General features: G+C 47.5%; 1 protein-coding gene across 1 annotated transcript in view; it reads right to left on the bottom strand.

Moving 5' to 3' along the window:
• The window catches only part of ALKBH8 (alkB homolog 8, tRNA methyltransferase), a 104,727-nt gene extending 95,841 nt beyond the window's left edge, over positions 1–8,886 (bottom strand). Inside the window, exon 1 of the mRNA XM_074984830.1 lies at positions 8,804–8,886. The gene's annotated coding sequence lies outside the window, so the exon portion shown is untranslated. The remainder of the gene's footprint in view (positions 1–8,803) is intronic.
• Positions 8,887–20,784: the final 11,898 nt, after the last annotated feature.

Here is a 20,784-nt window from a genome sequence, read left to right on the forward strand (position 1 = left end):
TAGTGGCAGTCCAATTTACTTTTAAAAGTCCTCAGCAATCGGACATTTACTGTCTCCCTTAGGAGACTATTTCAAAACGTAACAGAGTGCAGCGTTGCACACTTTTGGCCTATACTCAGTTCTGCCTCTCCTCTCCAGTAGCCCAGTACTCCTAATTTTAGTGTAAATGACCACTTTCCCTCCCTGAGGTCTCTCATAAATGAATAAGCAAGAGGGAGTTATAGCTCGGTCCACAGCAGTGTCCCTTGAAAAGTGATCATCTTTATAAAGACTGTACGTTCAGAATACTTTCCTTATCTGAAATAGATTGGTTTGTTTACAACTGCAGTGAAACATTTGGAGCATAGCAATGCCTGTGCTCTGCACTTCAGAATACAAGAAAACAAGAATCAGCCAGGTAAAGAAAAGGGAACACATAGATGCCTAAAAACAAAAATGCAGTAACTTTAGTTTTCACTTGGGAGAGGAATGCACCAAGAAAAATTTAAGAACAAAGTTGAAAATCTTTGTAAGAACAAATTTTGAGAAATCAGTTACACAATTTTCCTTAGAGACATGGCACTAGACTTTTTTTTAATCGCTGGAGCTATTATTTGTAACTAGCACATAGAATTACAACTAGAGAGTGGAAAGAAAGTCTCTGACAAAAGTAGACAAAGACAAGTTAGATGAGCACACAAATAAGAAATAAAAAAGTTCCTTCTGCTGAAGTGGGCATCTGTTTATTCCAAGGATTTTAGCCTGATTTGCTAATCTCTTCATAATCTGCCCTGGCCTGGAATAGCAAAAGCAAATATGAGCTGGGATATATGGACAATAGTATGGAGGACTCTATAATCCACAGACCAAATCTACACTGTCAAACATTTGGATCCGACCCACCATGACCCTCTGGGTCACTAATATCCCGTTGCCCAGTGGGGCACTCAGGTAGCCTTGCCAGCTTGCATGCCACTGCCATACGCACTGCTCAGAGCAGCTGGTTGCTGGGAAAAGCATGTCTCTTCTCTGCATGGCCCTTGGGAGACAGGACACAGTGGGTCTCTGCACACTGTCCCCATCCCCATCATTACAGCTCCCAGTGGCTAGAAAATGGTCAACGGGAGCAGCAGGAACAGTTCTGGTCCCCTTCTCCCAAGGGATTTGCAGAGCCATGCATGTCTCGGCAGCTGACCACTTTGAGCAACATATAAGGGGTGGTGCCTGAGCATTCTGCTGGGCTGAAAACCAGTAGCTTCATATGATAAGCACCTCCTGGGAGCGAGAGCTTACACCTGGCACTCCTTCTCGCACCCCAACTCCCTTTTACACCCAAACCCCCTCCCAGCCCTTGCCCCAGGTCAGAACCACCTCCCCTGCCTAGAGCTCTTGCCTATACTCAGACTCCAGACCGCTCCATTAATATAACAAAGTGCAACCAGTGACCACATAACAAATTCGTGGACTGGCTCCCCTGCAAAAGTTATTGCTCACTTCACTCTATAGGAAAACTTGCATAGTGTCTCCATGCACATACTGAACCTGATTCTCCACAGTCTTGTACATTACATAGCCATTTACAAACCAGTTCTGTCTATTGAAAACAATGGCAAAGTGCCCATTAATTTTAATGAAGCAAAATCAAGTCTTTAGACCTGAGCTCGGTGAGTGAAAAACTCTATCTTCACATTTTGTAACATTTTTTACGCACTTTGCCCAGGTCAAAATGATCATAAAATGTACAAGGCATTGGAGCATCAGACCTATTACGGACCTTAATTCATTCGCATTGAAAACAATCCCTCAAAACGCATCAAAATAAAAACAAAAGCAAAGCCACAGTCAGAGAGTAGTTATTAATGGTTTTCAATCCTGCTGGAAAAGCATAACTAGAGGGGTTCCACAGGGGTCTGTTTTAGGACCGGTTCTGTTCAATATCTTCATTAACGATTTAGATATTGACATAGAAAGTACACGTACTAAGTTTGCAGATGATACCAAGCTGGGAGGGGTTGCAACTTCTTTGGAGGATAGGGTCACAATTCAAAAGGATCTGGATAAACTGGAGAAATGGGCTGAGGTAAACAGGATGAAGTTTAACAAGGACAAATGCAAAGTGCTCCACTTAGGAAGGAACAATCAGTGTCACACATACAGAATGGGAAAGGACTGCCTAGGAATGAGTACAGCAGAAAGGGATCTAGGGGTTATAGTGGACCACAAGCTAAATATGAGTCAACAGTGTGATGCTGTTGCAAAAAAAGCAAACATGATTCTAGGATGCATTAACACGTGTGTTGTGAACAAAACACGAGAAGTCATTCTCCCGCTCTACTCTGCGCTGTTTAGGCCTCAGCTGGAGTATTGTGTCCAGTTCTGGGCACCGCAGTTCAGGAAGGATGTGGAGAAATTGGAAAGGGTCCAGAGGAGAGCAACGAGCATGATCAAAGGTCTAGAGAACATGACCTATGAAGAAAGGCTGAAAGAATTGGGCTTGTTTAGTTTGGAAAAGAGAAGATTGAGGTGGGACATGATAGCAGTTTTCAGGTATCTAAAAGGGTGTCATAAGGCAGAGGGAGGGAACTTGTTCTTCGTTGCCTCTGAGGATAGAACCAGAGACAATGGACTTAAATTGCAGCAGGGGAGGTTCAGGTTGGACATTAGGAAAAAGTTCCTAACTGTCAGGGTGATCAAACACTGGAACGAATTGCCAAGGGAGGTGGTAGAATCTCCATCACTGGAGATATTTAAGAAGAGGTTAGATAGATGGCTTTCAGGGATGGTCTAGAAAGTGCTTCGTCCTGCCATGAGGGCAGGGGGCTGGACTCGATGGCCTCTCAAGGTCCCTTCCAGTCCTACTCTTCTATGATTATGTGATTCATGCTCCATGGACAGTTTTAATTTTGAATATAGTGATCCACATCATGCTACACTGAAATTAACTGAAAGAGTTCATAGAGTTTTGCTTAACAGCCTGGGCTGGCTTCATGTTTCAGGAACAGTTGGTGTTTTCTTCAGAAATATCAATTTAGCTTGTAGCTAGCAACATTAGGTACCAGCAGATGGAGCACTATGACCACTTATAAAGAGGCTTGGATCTGGTTTGTTTTTTTTAAATAAAACAAAAAAGCAGTCAAGGAGCACTTTAAAGACGAACAAATAATTTATTAGGTGAGGTTTCATGGGACAGACCCACTTCTTCAGACCACAGTCATACCAGAACAGACTCAATATTTAAGGCACAGAGAACCAAAAACAGTAATCAAGGTGGACAAATCAGAAAAAAAAGTGATCAAGGTGAGCAAATCAGAGAGTAGAGGGGCAGAAGTGGTGGGGGGGAGAGTCAAGAATTAGATTAAGCCAAGTATGCAAATGAGCCCCTATAGTGACCCAGAAGATTCCCATCCCAGTTCAAACCACATGTTAATGTGTCAATTTGAATATAAGAGAGAGTTCAGCAGCCTCTCTTTTAAGAATGTTGTGAAAATTCCTCTTCAGTAACACGCAAACTCTCAAGTCATTAACTAAATGGCCCACTCCATTAAAATGCTGGCTAACAGGTTTGTGGATCAGGAGCATTTTTATTGTCTGTTTTGTGCCCTTTGTCTAAGAGAGTTTCAAGTCTGTCCAATATACAAAGCATCTGGGCATTGTTGGCACGTGATGGCATATATGATGTTCGTTGAGGAATATGAGAACGTGCCTGTGATTCTGTGAATAACCGGGTTAGGTCCAGTGATGGTACCTCCAGAAAAAAATATGTGGACAAAGTTGGCAGAGGACTTTGTTGCAAGGAGAAGTTCCAGGACTGGTGTTCCTGACGTATAGACTGTGGCTGTTGGTGAGGATCTTCATAAGGTTGGGAGGTGTCTGTAGGAGAGAACAGGCCTGTCACCGAGGACCTTCTGGAGTGTGGCTAGGTTGTTGGTCTTTAATAATGAGTTGCAGTGGTTTGAGTTGGGGGATGTAGGTGATGACCAGTGGTGTTCTGTTCTTGGCTTTTTTGGGCCTATCTTGGAGTAGCTGGTCTCTGGGTATTCATCTGGCTGTGTCGATTTGTTTTTTTTTATTTCTCCTGGGGGGTAATTCAAGTTTATGAATATTTGGCAGAGATCTTGTAGTTTTTGGTCTCTGTCAGTAGGATCAGAGCAAATGCAATTGTAATTAAGGGCTTGACTGTAAACAATGGATCTAGTTACGTGTCCAGGATGGAAGCTAGAAGCGTGTAGGTAAGTATAGTGGTCAGTGGGTTTCAGGTACAGTGTGGTACTGATCAGGCCATCCTTGATTTGTACTGTAGTGTCCAGGAAATGTATCTCTTGCGTGAAGTAATCGAGGCATAAGTTGATGGTGAGGTGCGGTTTGTTAAAGTCTCTGTGGAATTCTTCTAGAGTCTCTATACCATGGGACCAAATCAGAAAGATGTCATCAATGTATCTTAAGTAAAGGAGGGGTAATATGGGACAAGAGCTGAGGAATCGTTGTTCCAGGTCAGCCATAAATATATTAGCATATTGTGGGGCCATGCCAGTGAGGCTCTACCTGTATGAGACAAGAAATTTATAAAACACACTTCCACTTCCTACAAAAAGAAAAGAAAAGAGAATATATTTTCTACATTACTTCATACCTCAGGATACTTCAACTTACTGTTTTTGGTTCTCTGTGCCTTAAATATTGAGGTCTGTTCTGGTCTGGCTATGGTCTGAAGAAGTGGGTCTGTCCCACGAAAGCTCACCTAATAAACCATTTTGCTAGTCTTTAAAGTGCTACTTGACTGCTTTTTGTTTTGATAGTGTATAGACTAGCACAGCTTCCTCTCTATTACTACTACAATAACAACAGCTCAACTAACAATATTGTTAACCTTCCCAGCTACCAACTCAGCCCACTAGAAAAGTCTCTCTTATCCCGGGGTCTTTCCTTCTGCCCTACTTCCTCCACAAATTTAATAGAACTCTGTGGTGACCGTGAAGCCTTCTTTTGCCGCCTCTGTCTAAAGGAATTCTTCCAGCACACCTATGAACAACAATCTGACTCTCTTGAGCTCCCCACCAATAACAAAAGAAGAACTCTAGGTGGACTCCCCCGACGGTCATAGTGAAAGTCTGGATTTCTACGTAGAATGCTTCTGCAACCGTGCTCAGACTGACATTATACACAAACAATGCCAAATGAGACACAATCTCAACCATGCTGAACGCTGTGCTGTCCAGAGTCTCAAAAATAACCCAGACATTATAATCAAACCAGCTGACAAAGGGGTTGCTGTTGTCATCATGAATAAGGCAGACTATGAACAGGAGGCAGCCAGACAACTCTCCAACACCACATTTTACAGGCCTCTCTCCACTGATCCCACTTTGGAATTCCAAAGGGAATTACAACTACTTAAGGAACTCCCTGCTGCTACTCTGGACCTTATTCACTCAGACACACCATTTGAGCCCCAGCCTGGATTATTCTATTTACTTCCCAAAATCCACAAACCTGGAAACCCCAGAAGCCCTGTCATTTCAGGTACTGGCACCCATGCCACCGGCCTAGCGCCAGTTGCTTGGACTCCCTCCTCAAACCCTATGCCACCAACACTCCCAGCTATCTCTGAGATACCACTGACTTCCTAAGGAACTTACAAAACATCGGAAAAGTTCCTGACGACGCCATCCTTGCCACAATGGATGCAGAGGCTCTGTACACTAATATTCCACACACAGACAGATTACAAGTGATCAGGAATACCCTCCCTGATGCCACCACAGCCAGTCTGGTGTCTGACTTCTGTAACTTTGTTCTCACCCACAATTATTTCTGATTTGGGGACAATTTATACCTCCAGATTAGTGGAACTGCTATGGGCACCCGCATAGCCCCCAATATGCTAATATATTTATGGCTGACCTGGAACAACGATTCCTCAGCTCTCATCCCCTATTACCCCTCCTCTACTTAAGATACATTGATGACATCTTTATGATTTGGACCCATGGTATAGAGACTCTAGAAGACTTTAACAATCCGCACCCCACCATCAACTTATGCCTCGATTACTTCATGCAAGAGATTCATCTCCTGGACACTACAGTACAAATCAAGGATGGCCTGATCAGTACCACACTGTACCTGAAACCCACTGATCGCTTCTAGCTTCCATCCTGCACGCATAACTAGATCCATTGTTTACAGTCAAGCCCTTAATTACAATCGCATTTGCTCTGATCCTACTGACAGAGACCAAAAATTACAAGATTTCTACCAATATTCATAAACTTGAACTACCCACCAGGAGAAATAAAAAAAAAACAAATCGACACAGCCAGATGAATACCCAGAGACCAGCTACAACAAGATAGGCCCAAAAAAGCCAAGAACAGAACACCACTGGCCATCACCTACATCCCCCAACTCAAACCACTGCAACTCATTATTAAAGACCAACAACCTACCCCTAATCAGGATGCCACACTCCAGAAGGCCCTAGGTGACAGACCTGTTCTCTCCTACAGACACCTCCCAACCTTACAAGAATCCTCACCAACAGCCACAGTCTATACCTCAGGAACACCAGTCCTGGAACTTTTCCTTGCAACAAAGTCCTCTGCCAACTTTGTCCACATATCTATTCTGGAGATACCATCACTGGACCTAACCAGGTAATTCACAGAATCATGGGCACATTCTCATGTTCCTCAGCTAACATCATATATGCCATCACGTGCCAACAATGCCCAGATGCTTTGTATATTGGACAGACTTCAAACTCTCTTACACAAAGAGTTAATGGGCACAAAACAGACATAAAAACACTCCTGATCCACAAACCTGTTAGTCAGCATTTTAACGGAGTGGGCCATTCTGTTAATGACTTAAGAGTCTGCGTGTTACTGAAGGGGAATTTTCACAACACTCTTGAAAAAGAGGCTGCCGAACTCTCTTTTATATTCAAATTCGACACATTAACATGTGGTTTGAACTGGGATGGGAATTTTCTGGGTCACTATAGGGGCTTGTTTGTATACTTGGCTTAATCTAATTCTTGACTCCCCCCCACCCCCTTCTGCCCCTCTACTCTCTGAATTGCTCACCTTGATCACTTTTTTTTCCTGATTTGTCCGCCTTGATTACTGTTTTTGGTTCTTTGTGCCTTAAATATTGAGTCTGCTCTGGTATGGCTATGGTTTGAAGAAGTGGGTCTGTCCCACGAAAGCTCACCTAACAAATTATTTTGTTAGTCTTTAAAGTGCTACTTGACTGCTTTTTTAAAGTGCTACTTGACTGCTTTCTCTCTGTTACTGTTTTTTTTTTAAATGGTAGACCCTAGGACTGACAGATACAATATAAAAGTCCAATTTTCAGGCGTGTTCTTCACCTGAGACTCCTCTCTGACAGCAATCTGACTTGTGAGTGCTCAGCACTTATGGGGAAAAAAATGGAAATGAGACGAGAACTCTTAAAATCCTATTATCTATTTTTTCATAATTTCTTTGTTTTCAATAATGCACATAAAATGTAGTGGATCATGGTAACTGCTGATCCAAAACATAACATTTCATAGACACAATGGTCTTATTTTACACTTTAACCATTAAGCCCCCAGCCTGCAAAGAGATGCATGCAGGCAACTTCTGCATCCATACAGAGCTGCACTGACTTCAAAGCCAGTCTAGGCAAACACATTGTCTTAAACAGAGCCTTACTGTCAAAACAAAAAGCAGCCCAGTAGCACTTTAAAGACTAATAAAATAATTTATTAGGTGATGAGCTTTCATGGGACAGGAGCCAGCTTGCTTCACATCAGTGCACTCCCACCAGGAGCCAGCTCCCCACCACTCACAGAAGCGGAAAAACTCATCTGAGCTGCTGCACTGGTCAGTTTTTGGGCTGCCCGGAATGGTGGGCAGCCGAAAGCCAGGTGCCATCTTCCTGCCACTCAGAGAAGCTGCTGCCCTGGTCAGTTTCTCCGCTCCTGACAAGAGCAGCAGAGGAGAGCCTGACTCTGAACTGCTGTCACTGACAGGAGCAGGGAAACAACTCCTGTCAGGAGTGGCAGCCTGACTCTCACCATCCCTTACAGGAATGTTTCCCCACTCCTGTCAGGGAAGGTGAGAGTCGGGCTGCCATCCCTGACAGGAAGCAGTTTCACAGCTCCTGACTCTTGGCTGCCACCCAGACACCCTCCAGACTCTCAGCTGCTGCCACTGACAGGAGCAGGGAAACTGACCAGTTGCAGCAGGACTGCTCAGTTTCCCCTCTCCTATGGGCAGCCTGGCTCGCTGCTGCCCTCCACTAACAGGAGACAGGAAAATGGCCAGTGCTGTTGTGTTGGTCAGTTTCCTGGCTCCCCCACTTGTGCAAAATTTGACTTCGGCGGGGCTGTGCCAGAACGCCGGGGTCTATTGTACAGCAGCCCACGTGAACAAGTACCTACCGGGGGACAGAGCAACACAAAGCCCTGGGAGAGCCCCCGGCTCTGCCCTGGTGCGCTCCCTCCACATTGGCCTCCCTGGGGCAGCACGCCAAGGCTGAGGGCGGGGACGGGGGGAGACGAAGGGTCCCCCAACGCCCCAGTTATCCATGCCACTGAGGGGCCCGGACCCCGCGGCTGTCAGACCAAACTCAGACAGAGGCACATCCCCCTGTCCGCGCCCCGCGCTGCAGCGCAGACCCGGCACCCAGCCCGACTCAGCCGCAGGGTGGGGGGGCTGACGACCATCGTGCTAATGCAGTGGGGGCCACGGGCCGTACCCCACCTCCCCTCAGCAGCGCCAGCCCCGCCTTGAGCCTGGCCCCCGGCTCAGCAGGCGGAGGAAGCACCACGCATTACCTGGCTGGAGGCAGCCATGCCTGGGAAACTCCGACTCCGACTCCAACTCCAACTCCCAGGAGCCTCACTGCCTACAGCTCCCATCATGCAGTGCGCGGGGCGGACCGCCGCTCTCCCTCGGTAACCCGCTTGTCCCCGGCGCGCTTCGCGCTCTCCTCCTCCACTGAGCGTGCGCCGCCCCCAACCTCCCGCGCTGACGTGACGGCGGCGTGTTGAGTGCTCTCCTCAGGGGGCGCTCTCTGCAAGGGCTGAGCCCCGCCCCTCAGCGTGCTCGGAGGGCCTCTAGGCGAGACACCAGCGTGGTGGTGCCTTACAGAGGGTCGGTCAGCCCACCCCCACCCACGGTCCAGTAGTGTCTGTTTCCAGGTGCATTTGAGGATCAGACTTCCAAAGTGAAAAGGCAAAGGTAGCTGTGGGGGAAGGCGGGCAAGAGAGGTGAAAGCTGGAAAGGGGGAGTAACATATTCCCCACTCCTTCCATGACCCTTTTGGAACAGACACACCCCACATTCTCCCCTGCGAGCAGCATAAAGAAGCATAGAAGGAGTCAGATTCTGGCATGTTACTTTTATTCTCACTTGAATAGTACCAGAGAGGTAGCCCTGTTAGTCTGTAATCTATCAGCAGAAACCAGCAGTCATGTAGCACTTTAAAGACTAACAAAATGATCTGTTAGGTGATGAGCTTTGATGGGACAGACCCACTTCTTCAGATCTACTTTGCTGTTTGATATAACACTTCCCCACTCCTCACCCCCCTCTCTTGCTCTTCCATCTGGTTTGCCAACAATGATAACAATTTTTCTGATTTGTCAATCTCAATTACAAGTATTGGACCTCTGTGCTTTATATGTTGAGTTTGTTCTGGTAGGACTGTAAATCTGAAGAAGTGGGTCCGTCCCATGAAAGCTCATCACCTAATAAATTATTTAATTAGTCTTTAAGTGTGCTACATGACTGCTGGTTTGTTTTTAGTCTCACTTGGTCTGACTGTGACTTTATTTCTGATCCTGTCTCTATATCTGTTCCTTCCTCTTTTTGCTGAGGTGGAGATACACGTGTGGTAGAATGTGAAAAAAAAAAAACAAAGATACAAAGACGTTCATGGGTCACCTAAATAAAAAGCTTAGGAACCATTGCTCAACACATTATTTTTTCTGTCCTTCCTTCCTTCCTTCCCCATTCTAGGTGTTGGGCATTTGACATTATAATTGGAGATATATACCTCCTAGAACTGGAAGGGATCTTGGGAGGTCATCTAGTCTAGTCCCCTGCCCTCTTGGCAGGACCAAGCACCATCCCTGACATCTATTTGTCCCAATCCCTAAATGGTCTCCTCAAAAATTGAACTTACAACCTTGCGTCTAGCAGGCCACTAAGCTATCCCTCCCCACCTCTAGTGTAACTTTCTCTCTCCTCACTACAGTGTAACTTCCCCTCAGCACACTATTATCCTCCTGACCTAATTTCCCACTCCTGACACCCACAGCATCTCAACCACCCACTCCCCTGCTCTGGTTCCTGTCTTCTCACTTATCCCTTCTAGCTTGCTTCCTGCCTTGTCTCTCCCAGGCTGCTCCTTCACACCCTCCCACCTCACATCCTGCTTAGAAACTTCTCCCACTTTTTCCCCTGATTCCTGTTCTCTTCACCTCCCTTTGCCTTCTACTTTTCCTCTGTCCCCATTTGCTCTCCACATCCACCCCCTAAAACTAATCCCATATTTATCTATCTGCACCCAGATTCTTTTATGTAGCTGTTCCCTCCAGCACAGTGTCAGAGTAGAGGGTGCAATTTGGTAGCAGGGTTTGAGTCCTTGCTTTTCTTTACAGCAGCATCTGACACCTGAAGTTGGATTTTTCAGACAGGCTGGCTACAGCAGAGAAATCTCCAGTGGGGATGTGGAGAATGTGTGTGACAATGGCCATATACCAGATTTGCTGTGATCTAGGAAAGTTGGTCCTTAGGAGTTCAAAGGCTTATCCTCAGGCATCAGCCTGCTATTTCACATGATCTTCTCCTCACCTATGCCAATGGTGCGCTGTTCTATGGAGAACATACATTTTTCTTGCTTTCCTTATTTTGGGATAACACACCCTTTTTGGTAACATCATCTTACATATTCAGTATTTCTGACAGGAGTGGTGTATAGAATAGTAAAACCACATGAAGCATGCTTTGGACAATAAACGTCGGGAGTAACGCTGGTGTGGAGTAGTGCTGAAAGATGAAATTCACGCAAAGGATCTTCATCCTCAAAATATCAGACTATATCCACTGAACTAGATCAGCTTCGGAAGGAACTGACATGCCAGCAGAGGGCAGTATAGCACACACAAACCAATACAACCCTTTCTCCGTTTCACATTAGCTAAAATAATTTCTTTATGCGCAGTAGTACTGATTATTATTACTCATTATTTATGAAAAACAAGAAGTCTTGTGGCATCTTATAGACTAACAGATATATGCCACAAGACTTCTTGTTGTTCTTGAAGCTACAGACTAACACGGCTACCTCTCTGATACTTGTCATTATTTATGCAATGCCCAAACATTTGCCTTATAGTGCAAATAAAAAGAGACATCATTCCACCATAGAGATCATACAGTCCAATCCAAGATGTGATGTAATAAATGAAAATTAAAAACACTGTGGGAAAAGGTAGGGAAGATTAACCTGCACCGGTATGGCAGGGGCAGTGGTGAACCTAATGGAAGTTGAAAAGACATGGCTGTTTGTGGCACCTTTCAGCTCTTCATACAGCACATGCAGAGTACTTGAGTGAACCTGCTTTGCTAAAAATAACCTGCATCTTAGCATGGTAGAGAAAGTTTCCCCTTGTCTCATGCACCCTATGTGCAGGGAACTGACCCTTCACAAGTCTTGCCTTCCTCCTTCTCTTCCTCACTTTACAGTCGTACACAACATCCTGGCATGACTAAGATTTTGCAGCCCACATCCAGAAATGCTGAAGGCCTGGAATCACTGTCCCATCCCTATGGCCTAGCCTGATGTCCCTTGCTCTTCGTCCCAGGTAAACATTCATAAATTCCAGCACTGGCCTTTTGGCTTCAGTTTTCCCATATGTAAATGTGGGATGATAACTACCTACCTCAGCCCATGTGAGAGTTAGTTAACCTTTGACAAGTATCAGAGAGGTAGCCGTGTTGGTCTATATCTTCAAAAACAACAAGAAGTCCTGCGGCACCTTATAGACTAACAGAGTTTTGGAGCATATGGTTTCTTTGCCCACGAAAGCTTATGCTCCAAGCTTATCTGTTAGTCTATAAGGTGCCACAGGACGTCTTGTTGTTTTTAACCTTTAACAGTGCTTTTGTAAGTTGAAGTTAATAGTGGGGCAACAATGTCCAAATGCAATGCTCACAGCTGCTATCTCTATCAGAATATTCAGTGAGAGCCACAGCAGGGAATCAATGAATGCTGAAAAGGACTTGCAAAGTGGTCCTGATGACTTAACCTGGCATTTCACTACCAATCTCTAGCATGTGGGAAATACCTGCTGACCAGAGGTTCTTTCTGTTTCCTGGTTGTAGCCACCTGCTTTGCACCTCTGAACTCTGGATCGAAGAGAATCAACAGGCACTGGTTTCTCTTGCCTTGCTGTCTGATACACCCTGTTATTCATGATCTGATCATTAAAATGCAGGGGAGAAACAGGATGATTGGGATTTGTGTAACATGTAAAAAGGAGGACATGACCACTATCATCATGAGAAGATGCTGGAGATAGATAGGGTACATGATGAGGAAGGAGGCAGATACCATTGTAAAGATAGTGCTTCACTGGATGGCTGAAGGACAATGGAAACATGGGAGGCCCAAGACAACATGGCGGTGTACAGTTGAGGTAGACATGCAGAGAATGAACTACAGCTGGGACACGCTGGAGAAAATGGCCAAAGACAGACAGAAGTGGAGGACCTTTGTTGTTGCCCTACATGCCAGCTGGCTTAAGAGGCTTCAACTAACTAATTAAACAGCTTGATTCTTGGGGAGGAGCAGCTGGTTGCTCTGGATGTTTCTCTATCACCCTTTGGATGAAGATGCCTTGTCATCCTCTGTGGATCATTTGCCAACAGGATGACAGAGGTATTATATAATTTGTCCAAGAGGTGTCAATTTAAGGTTGGCATTGGTCTGAAAATTGTGCACATTTGGAACAAAGTGTTTCTGTCTTCTTTGCAAACATATCAAGAACTTAGTAGTAAAAAGTTAGTGAAGTTTTTCCGCATGAATGAAAATTATATAAAAACTACTTAGGGATACTAGTACCATATCTTTCTTAAGTAAGAACCACAAATACCATGAGATAAAGAATTAAGCTCTGAGGCGTCACATAGCCCCTTTTTGTACAGTAACAACCACACCCGTGAACATAGATACCAGACTCCTCAGTGATCACCCTTAAACAGGCAACTGTATTTCCATCTACATTATCACTAACATACAATCTCTCAAAAAACTGGGAATTAGTGTTATCTGAAAGTTCATCTACGGATATTTTGGACAAAAAAATAGCTTTTCAAGTACAATTTGTGCATGTGTGTGTGTGACCATATGCGGTTGTGTCCAGTTTTTCAAAACATGAATATGTTCAGGTAAAAAACCCTAATTCCCAGTAAATATTTTTGCAGTGTGGTTGATTTTTTTTTAACCAAAGATGGTATTCTACCAAAATGTTTTTGTTTTAGCAGTTCATCGAAAAATTGCAAACATTTCCCTCCTGAAGCTCTATTTTCTCCTTCCTTCCCCTTGCTCCAGGTGTAGGAAGTAAATTGCTGTTGATCTCTCTGAGCAGAAAATTATGACACTCCTCCCCGTGGCTACAGCATTAATAGATGCCATTCCAGGGGGCTTTGTCTATTCCATTTCACTCCCTGTCCACTTCATGAGGGAGTAAAGATGCATGCAACACCAATGATGTATGTAATCTTGGCCCAAGGGGTAGTCAACAAAAGAGTGGAAAGGGGTTCTAACTCCACTGCCTGGGTGGACACACAAAATCATAATTAGGGCCCTACTAAATTCAGGGCCATGAAGAATACATCAGACTGTGAAATCTGGTCTTCCATGCATAATTAGATTATATATGGGGGTTGTTATTTAAATGTGCTAGTTTAGTTTAGGTTAAACTTTCAAAGAATGTCAAAAGGAACTAGCTCTCCTCTCAACTTCCTCTCTAAACTCCCTTCACAGAACTCCCTCCTGTTTGTGATCACTTGCTCATACGCTCCCTGGTCACTTACTAGCGGAATTTATAAGTTCTGGCCTTGATTGGAAGCCCCACCCCCTGGCTACAGCTCAACCAATGAGCACAGGGTTCTATATTTCAAATCCTAACTGCCAGCCTCAGCACACAGTCTTTCAAACAAACGGCTTAGCACATGAAACAGCTCAGCACATTGGCCTGCAAACACACATATAACACAAGCCCAGTACACATTTAACACATAACCACCAAACACAAACACACAGTCCAGACAGCCACTTTTCCCAAGGTCCTGTGAATTGCTCCTCTGTCACCTGGAGAGCACCCCTCTCAAAACCCCCTCTTTTTTGCAATCACCTGTAATTGCCATGGTGACTTCTGTGCTGCTGTCTGGACTGGGTGGCCATATTGTGACAAATAATGACGGAGGCCCAGCTGTGCAGGCAGCAGCGCAAAAGTAAAAATATCAATACCATATTACACCACCCTTATTTCTGCATTGCTACTGGTGGGGGCTCTGCCTTCAGACCTGGGCTTCCACCAGCTCAGAAGGCAGCAGCACAGAAGTAAGGGTAGCTGTATGGCAACCCCTGCCTACAAAACCTTGTCTCTCCCTATGTGTCTCTCTCTCTCTCTCTCTCTCACACACACACACACACACACACAAAACCTTCCTTTTTGGGTTGAGCCCCCTACAATTGCAACACTGTAAAATTTCAGATTTAAATTGCTGAAATAATGAAATTTACAATTTTTAAAATACTATTTCTGTGAAATTGACCATGAATTTGGTAGGTCCCTAGTCATAATTTTGCTCATTGTGACCTCCCCACCCCCTATATCTGCTATATTCCAGTCATTATTGCCATCTGAAATTAAATCCATTACAGAAACAAGAAGAGACCTGTGACCTGCGTAGAACAACACCAAAATAATAGTGCTGAAGAGTATTAATTATAAATGATGAAACACAAGCAGATTGTTTCAGGGAAATATTAGTGCAATAGTTAGGAGCTTTGGCAAATATTTGCTGACCTACATTCAAAATGTCTTACAGCTGCCACTCAGGACAATAACATTTTCCATAATAATTCTTTACAATGCCAAAGGCTCTTATTCTACAGGAAGATATCCACTGACCTCTGTGTTGCATGTCAAGTTGATTGTGCATTTACGTTCTTTAGTACTAGACTTTCATAATGGAGGTTTTTTTTAACTATTTCTTTATTTGGGAAATTTAACAAGTTCACAAGTTCTTCCATGTAAATACAAAATAATTACCATTACAAAAGTGAACTTTTGTTTATAGAATCATTATACAGTGTAAGAATGTAGTCATCAGATCTCTCTGTTTAAAAGTGTTACCACATTGCAGGGTGAACATCCTTAAAGTGTTTATAACAAGTTATTTCTTGTGATTTTATTAAATATTGTGACATCTCTGATTTCATATATTTTACAAGGCAGAGACATATCAAATGTTCATATTTTAAAAAATGGACAAGTGAGCTGGTTTTTGTGCTGGTGAAGGTACATTCATAGAGTGCTGAATAAATGGTAACCAAATACCTAAGTATCTATTTCTCCTTGGTCTATGTTGCCGGGTATGTGACTGGTACATGATTTTTTCAAAACAATCTTCCACTTTTTTAAGAAAAATATTTCTCTAGAGTTGACTATTTTTTTCCAGTGAAGGGCTGTCAGTAGCCTAGCAGCCACTTGCAGATGAGAGAGTAATTTTTCATCTCCTTTTGGGTGACCACTTCAGCTAGAAAGCCCTGAAAAACTTACCAAAGAGTAATTTGGAAATAAATATCCAACAATTTATGTTATTTAGGTATGAATTGCATCCCAAATCTAATGACTTTAAATGGCAGCCATACAGGTATAAAATCCCCTCTTTCACCGCATTTTCTCCAACACTTATTCCCATTCCATATACTTAAGCTGATTGGTATGGACTACCACTGAAACAATATCATAAAGAAATGTTCTTCTACTGTGCTATAGAGTGAGGTTGCATGCTGGTCCTCTTTTCTAGATCAAATCCCATTCTTCTGAAATAAGTTGTCTATCTGGACCCTTTTCCCATCGTAACACATAAGGATATTTTTGTTAGGAAAGTTGTCTGCAAAGATTGATATGAATTAGTTGTATTTTTTTCTTCCTGAATTGACACTTTGACTTCTATTAAAGATACCTTTGGCTACGTCTACATGAGAGAGTTTCGTCAACAAAACTGGCATCAACACACAAAATGTGTTTTGTCGACAGTCTGTTGACAAAACTTGGCCCTTCCGCCAACAGCAGTGTGCCTCTCCACAATAAGGAATAACGCCTTTGTTGAAAAAAAAAAAGTAGATGCTCCAGGGGGCCCCTTTTTTCAACAGAGAGGTCCTCCGTGGCACTGGCCAGCTGGACCCAGGAGGCACCCCCTCCACTGCAATCACAGCTCTACTCACTCTGCCTCTGTCTGATTTTGAAGGTGCAAGGAGCCCCCGAAACCCATGGCAGAAAGCTGAGAGCATGTGAGCAGCAGATTCACCACACTGCCTGCCGCACATCCTCACAACTGCTCCCAGACACCGCAGGCATATCAGAGGTCAGCCAAGACCTCTCTGAACCCTTGTGGAATGTGCCCAAGGGGTCCCAGGACCCAATCTGTGGGGGGGGGTCAAAGAATTGGGCCCGCTCCTGGTCTGGGCTGGAGCTCTGGGGAGAGGAGGCCATTCTTCTGGACTCCACAACCAAGCGCCAGAATGCCTGGGGGTCGTCCACCTCACTGCAGCCCTGGCAGAGCATGGGCACCCCACCCACACCCAGGAGCAGGTGAGGGCCAAAGTGAAGGAGCTCTGTCAGGGTACATGTGGGTCCCGGGATGTGTGGCAGAGGTTGGGGGCAGGGATGTCCACCTGCCCCTTCTATGGGCAACGCCACTAGGTTCCAGGGGGCGAGGATGGCACCCCCTAGTACAGTGGCTGTCAACACAGCCAAGGAGGAACCCCCAGTGCAGCCGGAACCAGAGCAGCTGAGAACCCCATCGGAGCCACTCTCATTCTGGTGGCATTTCAAAATTGGTGGGACTCTGCTCAGCAGTTGATTTATTGGGTCGATACTGGATATTATAACTCGACTCCTATTGCATCAATCTCCGCCTGTTGATCTGGAGGGTAGTGTAGACAATCCCCAAGTTTACCAATGTCAGGACTGTTGATGAGGGGGAGAGAAGAGGACAGGTGTCCCAGGGCCCTGTGATTTAAAAGGGCACTGGGCCACTTCCACTGCTACTGTGGCAGCAGCAGCAGCCAAAGCCCCAGGCCTTGTAAATTGCTGTTGGAGCCCTGACATGAGGATGGCTGTTGGAGGTTAACCCCTAGCCCTGTCAGCTCACTAGGCCACGGATGGGCAGGATTATGGAATTTGCTTCACATGTAGCCAGTTAGGGATACTGTAAATTATTAAGCTTACCTACTCCAAGCTACTCACATTCACAAGGTACACATTGGCAAGCAAAGCACAACGGGAATGTATATAACTGAATCAGAAGTATTTTGACATGTTTTGTCCCTTCTGCCACAGGGAGTTCAGTCCTGAAGTGCCTCACATCAGGGCCACAGAGGACATTGCTCCAGCTGGGGGCAAAGAGTCGAGGCACCACCTGAGGCCGAGAGTCCCTGGTGAAACTCAGCTAGGGGCAGGACCTCACAGTGATTTTATCCCTTAGCTTTAAATAGTAGAGATACATGTCTCCTAGAACTGGAAGGGAACCTTAGGAGGTCATTGAGTCCAGTCCTTTGCTAGGACCAAGCACCATCTCTGACATCTATTTGCCCCAACACCTAAATGGCCTCCTCAAGGATTAAGCTCACAACACTGGGTTTAGGAAACTAATACTCAAACCACTGAACTATCCTTAGAGATGTATGGATTGGCCCAATGTCACTTTTAAGCTGTGTCTACACGTGCATGCTACTTCGAAGTAGCGGCACTAACTTCAAAATAGCGCCCGTCGCGGCTACACGCATCGGGCGCTATTTCGAAGTTAACTTCGACGTTAGGCGGCGAGACGTCGAAGTCGCTAACCCCATGAGGGGATAGGAATAGCGCCCTACTTCGACGTTCAACATCGAAGTAGGGACAGTGTAGACGATCCGCGTCCCGCAACGTCGAAATTGCCGGGTCCTCCATGGCGGCCATCAGCTGGGGGGTTGAGAGACGCTCTCTCCAGCCCCTCAGCTCACTGGTGGCCGCGTGGAGCGGCCCCTTAAAGGTCCCCTCCCCCGCCCTGACTCTGCAGGAAGCTGAGGCAACGTGCAGGCTGCAGCCTGCACACGCGGGCAGCCTGCACAGCCCTCAGCCCACCACACAGCGGTGATGGCTGCCCAGCAGCCCCCCCCAGCGCCCCCAGGGGACCCCCCCCAAGGGGAGCCAGGGCAGCCAGCCCAGCCAGAGGGCCAGGCAGTCTGGGAAGCGGCAGCGGGGGCCCTCCTGGACGGAGGCCGAGCTGCGGGACCTGCTGGGGCTCTGGAGCGAGGAGGAGGTGCTCCAGGTAATGGGGAGCAAGAGGCGGAACGCGGATGCATTCGCTCGGCTGGCCGAGGGCCTGGCTGCCAGGGGTCACCCTGCCCGCACTCCTGATCACGTCAGGAGTAAGGTGAAGGAGCTGTGGCAGGGTTACTCCCGGGCCCGGGATGTGGCCAGCCGATCTGGGGCCGCCCCCGTCACTTGCCCCTTTTACAGGGAGCTCAGGGACATCCTGGGCTCCCGGCACACCTCCTCCCCTCCGGCCACCCTTGACACCTCGGCTGACGAGGCCCAGCAGGCCCTGCAGCCGGAGTCCGCCCCGGAGGCAAGCCCCGCACCCCGGGGGCCCCCCCCGGAGGCCATCCCTGGGACATCGCGGCAGGAGGAGGAGGAGGAGGAGGAGGGGGGCTCCTCCTCCGCAGAATCCAGCCTGCAGATCCTCCTCCTGCCATCCCGGAGCAGCAGCAGGGCCTCCGACCCCCGGGGATCTCCGGACCGGTGGAGCGGACCCACAGGTAGGTACCCCTCTCTGGTGGACACCCCTGGGCTTGAGGGGCGGGGGTAACAGAGATGTGTCCAGGGCCCCCCACACGCTCACATGGCCATGGCCCCAAGGACACCAGGGCCATGGCCCTCACAGCACTGCAGCCATCAGCCCCTGCCCCCCCCACCCTGCATGACAGTGCCATGCCCCATCCCCGGGCCGGGGGGAGCAGAACCTCGAGGGGCCCCCGGGCGGAGGGGGTGGGACACCCTGCAGCAGCAGCATGTGATGGAGTGGGGGGAGTGCCAAAGGGAGACTCAGGCTACATATGAGCCACAAGAGCCGAAGAGCTCCCAGGGCCAAAGGAGGATCCTGGCGCTACAGCTGGCAGGTGACACCTCTGCCCTGAACAAACAGGAGGGAGGAGCCGAGCTGGCTTGGAATTGGGGGGCGAGCGTGGGGGCCACAGGTAGAGGCTAGGGGAAGGGAGAGCTGGTAGGCAGCCAGCCAGAGGAGGGGGAAAGCTGCATCCCAGAGGGGCACCCCTTGGGGTCTTCTCCCCACGACGGGTTGGAAGGACTGTCTCTTCCGACAGCTGGTGCTGTCACTCCTGCCAGAAACTGGGCATCTGTGGCCTAAGAAACCTCTCCTGCTCTCAGACCCTGCGGAGTGAAGTGAGAGTCGCTCCCACCAGGGGACGGGCTGCAGGGCAGGGGGACCCCTGAACCCCGTCCATCACAGCAGCATGTCCCGGGGACGGGGACGGGGAACCTGCAGCACAGGGCGGGGGGGACAGAGGCCACGGCTCGGGGCCCACACTAACGCCTGTCTCCATTCTTCTTTCCCCCCTCCTCTCCTGTGTCCTGCACCTGCACCTGCACCATCCGAAGGACCGGAAGAGAGCGCCGGCGAGGCCTCAGTTGTCCCGGAGAGCCCTCCGGGACCATCGCTCCAGGGCAGCCCCTCGGCCGAGGAACCACCAGCCCCGTGGAGGGCAAGACGGCTTACCCCGCGCCTACTACCGGCGATGGCCACGGACCCCCAGCTGCTGGCCATCCTCCGCCGGCAGCTGGAGGTGTCGGAGCAGCACCTCCAGCTTCAGGAGCGGGCCCTGGCCTGGCGCCAGGAGGCATGGGGGGCCTATATCCAGACATTTAACTGCCTGGTTGAATACCTGGCCCCCCATGCCGCGCCGGCCCAGCCATCGCCCGCCCCGCCCACTCCTGCAGCCCCACCACCAGCTGCTCCGGCCGTCGCCGGGCCGTCCGCCATCGCCCCACCACCCACCCGCAAGGGCCACAGCGCCGAGGGACCCCTGGAGCCACCTGAGACTCGCCGGCACCGATACCTTCCGGTCCAGCCTGCTCCCACCCAGCCGCGGACCAGACTGCAGGCACGGCGGGGCTCCCGGCCGGGCACGCCCAGTGCTGGGCTCTAGGGGCGATGGGCCCGGGACGTGGCCCCCCCTTGTTGTTGTGTATATAGTTGGACTGTTTTTTTTTGGTGCCCCTGTTTGCCCCATCCCCCCCATGTAAATAGTTCTCCCCGTTCTCCTCCCTGGATTTCTTTTTGGTTGATGGCGCACACTTGTTTGCTTTGTTGTTGTATTGTTTTATTTGTGCACATCTTGCTTTTGTTGAACGTTTGTCCCTACTTTTTGGTTTGTGTTTGACATATTTATTGAAAAAAAAAAAAAGTTTCTGAAAGACAAAAAAAAAGTTTACGTTCAGCCACAAGTTCG

The sequence above is a fragment of the Carettochelys insculpta genome, chromosome 1, assembly GCF_033958435.1.
Source record: "Carettochelys insculpta isolate YL-2023 chromosome 1, ASM3395843v1, whole genome shotgun sequence".
Taxonomy (NCBI): Eukaryota; Metazoa; Chordata; order Testudines; family Carettochelyidae; genus Carettochelys; species Carettochelys insculpta.